Raw genomic sequence first — 10,076 nt, 5'->3', positions numbered from 1 at the left:
GACTCATTGGAAAAGACTGTGATGCTGGGAAAGATTGAGGACAGGAGGAGAAGGGGACGACAGAGGATAAGATGTTTGGATGGCATCATCAACTCAATGGACTGGATTTGAGTGGACTCAGGAAGTTGGTGATGAACAGGGAGGCCTGGCATGCTGCGGTTCATGGGACTGCAAAGAGTCGGACACAACTGATTGACTGAACTGAACTGAACTGAACCGTATCTGTGAAACTGAAATCTGAATAAAATGGTACCCACTTCAAAACGTTTTCCAAATGATGTGTGTGAAGTAGCTGACAGATGAGATCTGATTACATTACTATGTCTTAAACAGTTAACTATATCACTATAATCATTGCATTTGAGGGTTGAAAAGGACTGTAGAGACCTTTTTTTTAAAAAATTCTTCATTTATAAATAAACTCAGAGACATTAAATGAATTGCCCCCAAAATATAATAATTTATTAAACCACCTTGAATTATATTTCAGGTTTTCTGTCATAATGATTCACATGAGGTGAGGAGTAGATGAAAGTAATAACATCACGTCATCTTTTCTTTGCTCCTGTGACTTCTATAGGACACTGGACTCAGTATTTCACTGTGAATATGTAGCATTCTGTAAAAAAAGTTAAAGGAACAATATAACCAAATAGATTAATCTGATGACAGCTTGTTTCTTTATTACAACTATTTCAGACATCTGCCCAAATGACTATTTTAGCAGTTTACTATTTTCCCATTTTGTTCATGAAAAAAATGGGTGCAATTTATGTGTTTATAATTTATAATGTTGTGCTAAAAGGCAAAACAGTTGGCTTCCCAAAAAACAGTTGCAGTCTTTTTTGTAAAATCAGTGTATACAAATTAATCATGTTTGAAATGACAATTATTTTACATAAAAAACAGAGTATCAGTTTTTTAAGGAAAGAGTTCCTTCATCGTGTGGTCCTTTCAACAATAATATTCTGTAAAGGAGTTTACAAATGATTACAATCAACTGTAGGTGATCCAAACGCAAGACTGGATTGTATATAGCAAAGTGTATGTCTTTACTTTTGTTTGCATAAATAGTATCTTGTATTTTAGCCCTTAGTTCCAAAAAATCACAAATTGGGAAAGTCTCATACTTTGGATTGAAAAACCTTGTGTACTGAGTTGTCTCATCATTTCAGATTTTTCATGATAAAGAAATAGCTTAAACCTCGGAACAAAGATTTCCAGTGATGAGTGAGTTAAAATAGGAAGATGAGTTAGCATGTAAGCTGATGTCAATGTAAGCTACTTTTCAATGAAAGCTTATTTTTTTTTAACCTTTATTATTCTTCATGGGCTTCCTGAGTGGCTCAACAGTAAAGAATCTGCCTGCAATACAGGAGTCACAGGCTCGATTACTGGGTAGGAAAGATCTGCTGGAGGAGGGCATGGCAACCCACTCCAGTATTCTTGCCTGGAGAATCCCATGGACAGAGGAGCCTGGCGGGCTACAGTTAATAGCATCGCAAAGAGTGGACACGACTGAAGTGACTTAGCATGCACACATTCTTCATACTTTAAGATGGCACTATGGAATCACTATCAGAACCTGATGACAGAGTAGGTCTGTGACCATCCTGTACTTTGAAATAAACTCATGCTTGCTCCTGGTCATCTCATTACATGGCTCAACCTCTGGGATCAATAATACAGCATGTCTGTGCATTGTCATCAAATCTAACACTTTAGAACCCTTTTCAGTTTAAAGGTACTTAGACGTTTTTCATCACTTTTCTGTGGAACCATTATTTTGTAGGATTTATATCTAGGAAACTGATATCAGGAGCTTTAAATGACATGCCTTAGGATAATTTTGCAACTAACTTGAAGCTGCAAACCTGAGGTACCAAATTAATGTATCATTTTGTTATATTTCTATTTTGTCTTATTATTTTCAAGTAAAATTGTACTTGAGGGGATATTTACTGTGGCTTGTTTATTTTCTTTAGTGTGCTTTATAGCACTTGAAGGAGAGCCAACTCGAAGGTCATGCTGTCACGGTAAGCCCACTCTCTGATATAAAGTATTGATCCTGGGACGGCAAATAAATTGCCTAAGAAAATGATTAGGTCTCTCCATTTCATAACAACAGAGATACTGGAATGCATCTGCTCTTTGGTAGAGCTTTGTCTTGGCCAATGACAATATGCTACAAGGGAATATTTGTCTACTAGCTTCCTGAAACTGTTAGCTTACCTATTTTCCTTTAAAAGCATATTAACAGTTTGCATGTTAAATAAGAGATGTAGTCTATAAATATCATTGTTCAGTTTCTTTGAATCTTAATTTTTGCTTTATAACTTTAGAGAAACATTTCTACCTGGAAGAATTCAGTGACAACTTTCAGCTTTCATTACGCTAATAAAAATATTTGGGAAGAGGAGAGGATCCTCTGGTGTACACACACACACACACACACACACACACGCTTATATACATATATATAGAGAGAGTGTGTGTGTGTGTAAAAATATCAGTGGTTGCTAGGGGGTCAGTGAGGAGAAGGATTACTAGGTGGAGAGGATTTTTAGGGCAGTAAAACTACTCCGTATTACATTAAAATGGCAAATAGTATCACTATAAATTTTTCTAAACCCACAGAATGTACAGCACTGAAAGTGAACTTTAGTAGAGTTTGGGTGATAATGGTATGTCAGTATAGGTCTTCAGTTGCAACAAATGTACCATCTTGTTGGAGGGTATATGCTGTGTGTTGAAGGGTATGTGGGAAGCCTCTACCTTCTGCTCAATACTGCTGTGAAAGCACAACTAGTGTAAAAAATAAAGTCTAGTTTTAAAAAAGTAAATAGTAATAAGCTTATTAAAGAAGTAACTAGACTATGAAGTACTCCTCAATTAGTGGTGGTTTTACCTAATTTTTTCCCCATTTATTATCTTTGGTCTTGGCTCAATGCAGCTGCAGATTTGGAAGTGGCATCATCAAGGACCAAGACAGAGCTCCAGGGGAGTCCTCCAGCTCTGGTTTGAGGAGCATGATGGGGATCTCCTAACACACAAGGGAAGTGATAAGTGTTAGTTGCTCAGTCATGTTTGACTCTTCACGACCCATGGATTGTAGCCCTCCAGATTCCTCTGTCCATGGGATTATCCAGGCAAGAATACTGAAGTGGGTAGCCATTCTCTTCTCCAGGGGATCTTCCTGACCCAGGGAGTGAACCCCAGTCTCCTGCACTGCAGGTAGATTCTTTACCATCTGAGCCACTAGGGAAGGAGGTTAGAGAAAATCCCGTTTGGTTTCATTTTCTCTGCTTTCTCACACCTCGGCTCCCTAGCAAGCCTGGGGTAGTGACGGAGACAGCTGTGACAGAGGTGTCCCTTTTGCAGAGTGAAGGGACTATTGTCTTAAGAGGATGGTGTGATCATCTATTGCACTTTAAATAATTTCCTATCCTCCTGCCTCAGATGCAGAGGCTACGACAGAAACATGTCAGACAGAATGAGGCAAAGGAACCTCCAGTTAGAAGCTGGAGAACTGAGGAGAGCCCAGGGGAAACTGGTGAGCCTGTGTAGAGAAACAGAATGAGATTCTGGGGAAAGTCACCCACGACGGTGTCATGAGCTTCCAAGGTGCACACTTGTGGGTCTCACCATAAAGAAAATTGCGACAAATCACTAAAGACTCCAAAACTCACTACGGGATGGACTCAGGTCTCAGCTGGGCCAGGTTCTGTGTAATATGGAATGCTGCCTGCTTACATTAAAACTAGAAAAATCTTGAAAAACAAGATATAAATATACCTTCACTATAAAGTCATTTTATATTTATGAAGGATGCAATTCTATTTTAGAACTACATTAGCTTTTAATTTTAAATGCTGTGGAAACATTTATAAATGAACAAATTAACTCAAGAAATTGGATTATACAAGGATTACACAAGGATTAAGTAGGCACAAAATATTTAACAGCAGATTGACTGTTCCAAGTCTTTTTGAAAACAAGAAAATCTTGGTTTCTGGCTCTGGATGACATATGTGCAGAGGCTAAACACTGCACATCAATGCGAGCATCTTGATTTGTTATCCTAAATAATGTTATGTCAAAATTACTACATAGTTTGGTTTTGAAAGGATAAAATCCCATTTAATGAACAAAAAGCAACTGTGGTAACTACATCAGGCTTTATCAAAGTATATAATCCCAAAATGTTTATCCCCAAGCTATAAGCAAGAGCTATTTTGAAGCCAATTCATGCAAAGATGGGCCCAATAAAGGACAGAAATGGTAGGGACCTAACAGAAGCAGAAGATATTAAGAGAGGTGGCAAGAATACACAGAAGAACTGTACAAAAAAGATCACGACCCAGATAATCATGATGGTGTGATCACTCACCTAGAGCCAGACAGCCTGGAATGTGAAGTCAAGCAGTCTTAGGAAGCATCACTATGAACAAAACTAGTGGAGGTGATGGAATTCCAGTTGAGCTATTTCAAATCCTGAAAGAAGATGCTGTGAAAGTGCTACACTCAATATGCCAGCAAATTTGGAAATTTGGCCACAGGACTGGAAAAGGTCAGTTTTCATTCCAATCCCAAAGAAAGGCAATGCCAAAGAATGCTCAAACTACCGCACAATTGCACTCATCTCACACACTAGTAAAGTGATGCTTAAAATTCTCCAAGCCAGGCTTCAGCAATACGTGAACCATGAACTTCCAGATGTTCAAGCTGGTTTTAGAAAAGGCAGAGGAACCAGAGATCAAATTGCCAACATCCGCTGGATCATGGAAAAAGCAAGAGAGTTCCAGAAAAACATCTATTTCTGCTTTATTGACTATGCCAAAGCCTTTGACTGTGTGGATCACAATAAACTGTGGAAAATTCTTCAAGAGATGGGGATACCAGACCACCTGACCTGCCTCTTGAGAAACCTGTATGCAGGTCAGGAAGTAACAGTCATAACTGGACATGGAACAACAGACTGGTTCCAAATAGGAAAAGGAGTACTTCAAGGCTGTATATTGTCACCCTGCTTATTTAATTTATATGCAGAGTACATCATGAGAAACGCTGGGCTGGAGGAAGCACAAACTGGAATCAAGATTGCTGGGAGAAATATCAATAACCTCAGATATGCAGATGACACCACTCTTATGGCAGAAAGTGAAGAAGAACTAAAGAGCCTCTTGATGAAAGGGAAAGAGGAGAGTGAAAAAGTTGGCTTAAAGCTCAGCATTCAGAAAACTAAGATCATGGCATCTGGTCCCATCACTTTATGGCAAATAGATGGGGAAACAGTGGAAACAGTGGCTGACTTTATTTTTGGGGGCTCCAAAATCACTGCAGATGGTGACTGCAGCCATGAAATTAAAAGACGCTTACTCCTTGGAAGGAAAGTTATGACCAACCTAGGCAGCATATTCCAAAGCAGAGACATTACTTTGCCAACAAAGGTCCATCTAGTCAAGGCTATGGTTTTTCCAGTGGTCATGTATGGATGTGAGAGTTGGTCTATAAAGAAAGCTGAGCACCAAAGAATTGATGGTTTTGAACTGTGGTATTGGAAAAGACTCTTGAGAGTCCCTTGGACTGCAAGGAGATGCAACCAGTCCATCCTAAAGGAGATCAGTCCTAGGTGTTCATTGGAGGGACTGATGTTGAAGCTGAAACTCCAATCCTTTGGCCACCTGATGTGAAGAACTGATTCATTTGAAAAGACCCTGATGCTGGGAAAGATTGAGGGCAGGAGGAGAAGGGGATGACAAAGGATGAGATGGTTGGATGGCATCACCGACTCAATGGACATGGGTTTGGGTGGACTCCGGGAGTTGGTGATGGACAGGGAGGCCTGGCATGCTGTGGTTCATGGGATCACAGAGTCGGACACGACTGAGTAAGTGAACTGAATTGATATTTTAAGAAGATGAACTAAGCACAAATAAAAGTTGACGGTAATATTCACTGATGTTGAACAAAAATAGTCATCACACACTCATGTGACAGATTGGACAGCTCAAGGTGATAAAACATAAAACAAGATATGTATTAAGTTGAGCCTTAAATGAGCAATAAAGACATTAGAGTTCAATTCCTTTTTTACCACTAATTTTAATACTGTGAGAGAAGCAATGCAGAATATGTATGGAGTGTTGATATGAAGACCAGTTATAGGAGCACCGATTTTTAACCGTCATCTTTATCATCCAAATTGTAACTCTATATATATCAATGCTTATTATCATGAGGTACTACTGAGAGTTTATTTTTGTTATTTCCATTTGCATATAAGAAAACAGAGATATTAATTTATTATTAAGTTATAGTACTGTATTCAACAACTGCCTGATTTCAAATTCCTAGAACTCTTGTTGAAGAAAATCAGTGTAGGGTACAGCCTAAGAGGAAGAAAATATTATGCCTAGCCCATTTATTGATTTCTCTAAACTTTATTTTCCTCTTCTGTAAAATATGGAAATTAATAGTCATTCTTTCAAAGATAGGCATAGTTGTGAGAAATGTGAACCTGAAAGAAATGTAATTCAAAAACAGAAGGTTGCAAATAGACTAAACACAATCAAGTACATGGGACTGGGAATTTTGTCGTGCCATAAACAACTAGAAAACCAGACAAAAATGAAATAATACTTTTCCAACACTGGCCCACAGGCAGCAGTGTGCTGTGACTCCTGACATGAAGGAACAAATCAAGCCAACCATGTACCTGCCTCAACTAATGGTCCGGAAGCCCTGGTACAGGCTGGGGAAGCCAAGCAGTACTTACCAGTTGAGGAGACAGAGACTGGTGTTTGAGCCCACCAAGGTGGCTTCAGTGTGTGAAGCAGGTTATCGGAGAGGAGGGAGCCTCACAAAAGATAAACTCCGTGGGTCAGCAGAGGGATGCACATACGTCTTTGACTACTGCTCTGCAAATGTGTACAAGGGTACCACCAGAAGATGCGGAAACACTGGAAAGCGATGGAACAAACATTGCCTGAAGCACATGCAGTGAAAATCCCAAAATAGAAAGACTTTATAATAAACGAGCACTGGGCGCAGGCCTGAGAGAAACAGCAGCTCCACAGTGGGCATGTTAGCCCTGGACCAAAGGCTGCTTTGAATCAATCCTAAGCAAATCTTCAAAGGAAGCCTGATTCAACAACAGAAATTACTAATCATATCAAGATCATGCAGACCATTCGCAAGGATAAACTATATTCTGGGTGGTAAGACACATTGCTATAAATTGAAAAACCATCAAAATGTGATCTGTAACCACAACAAAATGACCTAGGAGTCAGTATAGAAAGGTATCTGATGAAGTCTTTCAAAATTTGGAAATAAAGTAGCACACTGTTACATAACTCATAGGTCAAAAAAAATCAAAACAGAAATTTTGATTTTGTTTTCAGTTCATATTTTGAATGGCATGTAAATGAAAATACAGCACATCAAAACTTGTAGAATTCAGGTGAAAATGGGCTTATAGCATTAAATTTCCATGTCAGAAGACATGAAAGGTCTTAAAACTAATCTGTGTTGAGAATCTATAAAGATAAGGACAAATCAAACCTTGAGTAAGCAAAAGGAAGCAATAATGACAATGCAGAAGTCAATGAAGTATAAAACAGAAAAACAGAGAAAAGTCAGTGACCTGAAAAGTTGGTTCTTTGAGTAGCTCAATAAAATTGATAGACATTTATCCAGAAAAACCCCAAAAGTAAAGGGTATGAATTACCAATATCAGGAAAGAAAATGAGGACAGTGTTATAGATCCTCAAGGTAGAATGATCAAAGGATAGTATCTTTAAAAACTATGCATCAAGAAATTTGATAACAAACAAGAAACATACAAATTCCTTGAAAGACACAAGTTACTAAGAAGCTACTAACCTAAACAGTCCTTTGTCAGGAGGCAATTAAATCTGTAGTTTAAAACTGTCCCACAAAGAAAATGTACAACTGTAATTGTCTAAAAGAAATAAGTAATGTCAATCTCGTGCAAATTTTCCAGTTGACAGAAGAGGATGCCAGCATTACAAACAGAACAACGACAGCAACAGAGACAAACATGTCTCAGGAAATAGAGATGAAAAAATACTTCACAAAGTTTGAGCAAAATGAATCCAGCAAAATAGAAAAAGGAACAATTCAATTCTGATTTATCTCAGGAAAGCAAGGTTTGGCTCCCATTTGAAAATTAAATATTTCAGTTCACCACATAAACACATACACTAAAAGAAGGAACATATAATTATCTTCACTGATACAGAGCAATTAACAAAACCCAACACCCATTTGTGATCAAAACACTAAGAAACTAGGAATAAAGGACAACTTCATCAAGCTAAAATAAAGAGGATTTACAAAAAACCCACAGCAATGATCACATATAAGGGTGAAAGATAAATGTTTTGCACAAAGATCAGGAAAAGGTAAGAATATATTTTGTGACAATTTCTTTTCAACATTTTAGTACAGATCCTACCCAGTGTACCTTATTTTATTTTTTTAGGGCAGTTCTAGGTTCAGAGCAAACTTGAGAGGAATGTACAAAGATCAGATGGGTTTATTCCTTTGACTTGTCATGCTATGGTCCTGCCTATAGGAGCTATAAGACCGGATGTCCATGAGTCAGTTGCACTAATGTGTAAAATGTTTTTAATTTCAGTGAATAACCCACTTTAAAAAATCATATTACCTCTGTATCTCAAAGCATTTCTCTACAAGTAAAAATTGTTTGTCCTTCCTTCACATACCTTTTCTTTCAAATGTCTGAGAGTATCTGAAGGACACAGATAAAATGAATAGTGTCACAGGCTCAACCATCTTCAAATGAATCCCTTGCTCAGTATGGTTGCTTATGCAGGCTCAGTAACTAATAGGCTAGTTATTTATCCTATTAAATATCTAAGTATCCTATAGTTATTTTTCCAAATATTTTCTCTTGCTTATTTTCATCACTTTCATCTCTCTTTTGTTAAATGACAGATACACACAGGCACACACACATGTCATTTTTCTAGCACTAATGGGTCTCTTCCATCATCTTGTCAATATCATGTTTGAAAATATTCACAAATAAGGAATAAACTTTACTGTAAGTAGACTTATAAGCTATAAGTCTACTCAAGTCTGCATACAAGCTGTGTGAATCTGGGATTCTTTATCCTTATGGTACATGAAGAGTTATTGTTGGGTCGGAATGCAAGTTTAGGAGGTAATTCAATTCAGCCTTCAGTTAACGAAGCTAGACTTTTTTTTTTTTTTCTCAAAATCATAAACATGATGTGAAGGCAGATTGAAAACTAAATGGGCGTGGAATCTGTTCTCCACCCAGCTCCCCAGAGCTGTATGCGGGAATGTTCTCACCCATCTGTTCTCTTGTCAGAGTGATGGCTCTGCTCCTGCCAGGCCCCCATTCAGTGGCAACAGGGAGAAAATGTTCCCAGGTGCACACGGACACACCTGAGCTCCTCCTGTGCTGTGCTTTGCAGGGGCCCCCAACCTCCGGGATCTAACACCTGATGATCTGAGGTGGAGCTGGTATAATTATAATAGAAATAAAGTACACAATCACCACAGGGCACCTGAGGTATCCCCAAACCATCCTCTGCCAGGTCATGGAAAAATCGTCTTCCACAAAACTGGTCCCTGATACCAAAAAAGCTGGGGGCTGCTGCTCTAATGTATTTACTAAAAAGTGGATAGATCTGGTGGGGAAACAGCTAACAGTGGGGAAGTGCTTCAGTTTCACGAACTTGAAGTAAAAGAAGTAAATCCTACATATCCTTCTGAGATAAACTGAAATAAATTCTCCCCTGCCAAACAGTTAGTGCCCAGGAACCCGAGTCCAGAATCATTATATTAACAGTGACACTGAATGTAAAAGTGCCCAAGAATTTCCATTTTCTGTTGTACCTGCTGTGTAACAAAATGTTTTTAATCATGATTTACTAGGAGTTAGAATAGACTGGCAGCAGCTTGCTGGTGAGAATGGTTATATAACCTCAGCTCACTCCATAGCCTGAAGCAAGCCATTTTCTTCTAAAAACTTCAATTACTTTATCATAAAAAGTCAG

General features: G+C 38.4%; 1 long non-coding RNA gene across 1 annotated transcript; it reads right to left on the bottom strand.

Annotated features, from left to right (window-relative positions):
• Window positions 1-436: 436 nt before the first annotated feature.
• LOC139180196 (uncharacterized) lies at window positions 437-7,321 on the bottom strand. The gene is made up of 2 exons (XR_011564506.1): window positions 6,779-7,321; window positions 437-619 (listed from the first exon to the last, which is right to left on the bottom strand). It is a non-coding gene; the product is annotated as an uncharacterized lncRNA (long non-coding RNA).
• Between the last annotated feature and the right edge of the window lie 2,755 nt (window positions 7,322-10,076).

Source organism: Bos indicus, chromosome 27 (assembly GCF_029378745.1).
Source record: "Bos indicus isolate NIAB-ARS_2022 breed Sahiwal x Tharparkar chromosome 27, NIAB-ARS_B.indTharparkar_mat_pri_1.0, whole genome shotgun sequence".
In the NCBI taxonomy this organism is placed as follows: Eukaryota; Metazoa; Chordata; class Mammalia; order Artiodactyla; family Bovidae; genus Bos; species Bos indicus.
The sequence above is the reverse complement of the archived record's forward strand: the minus strand, read 5'-3'. Positions and strand labels throughout refer to the sequence as shown.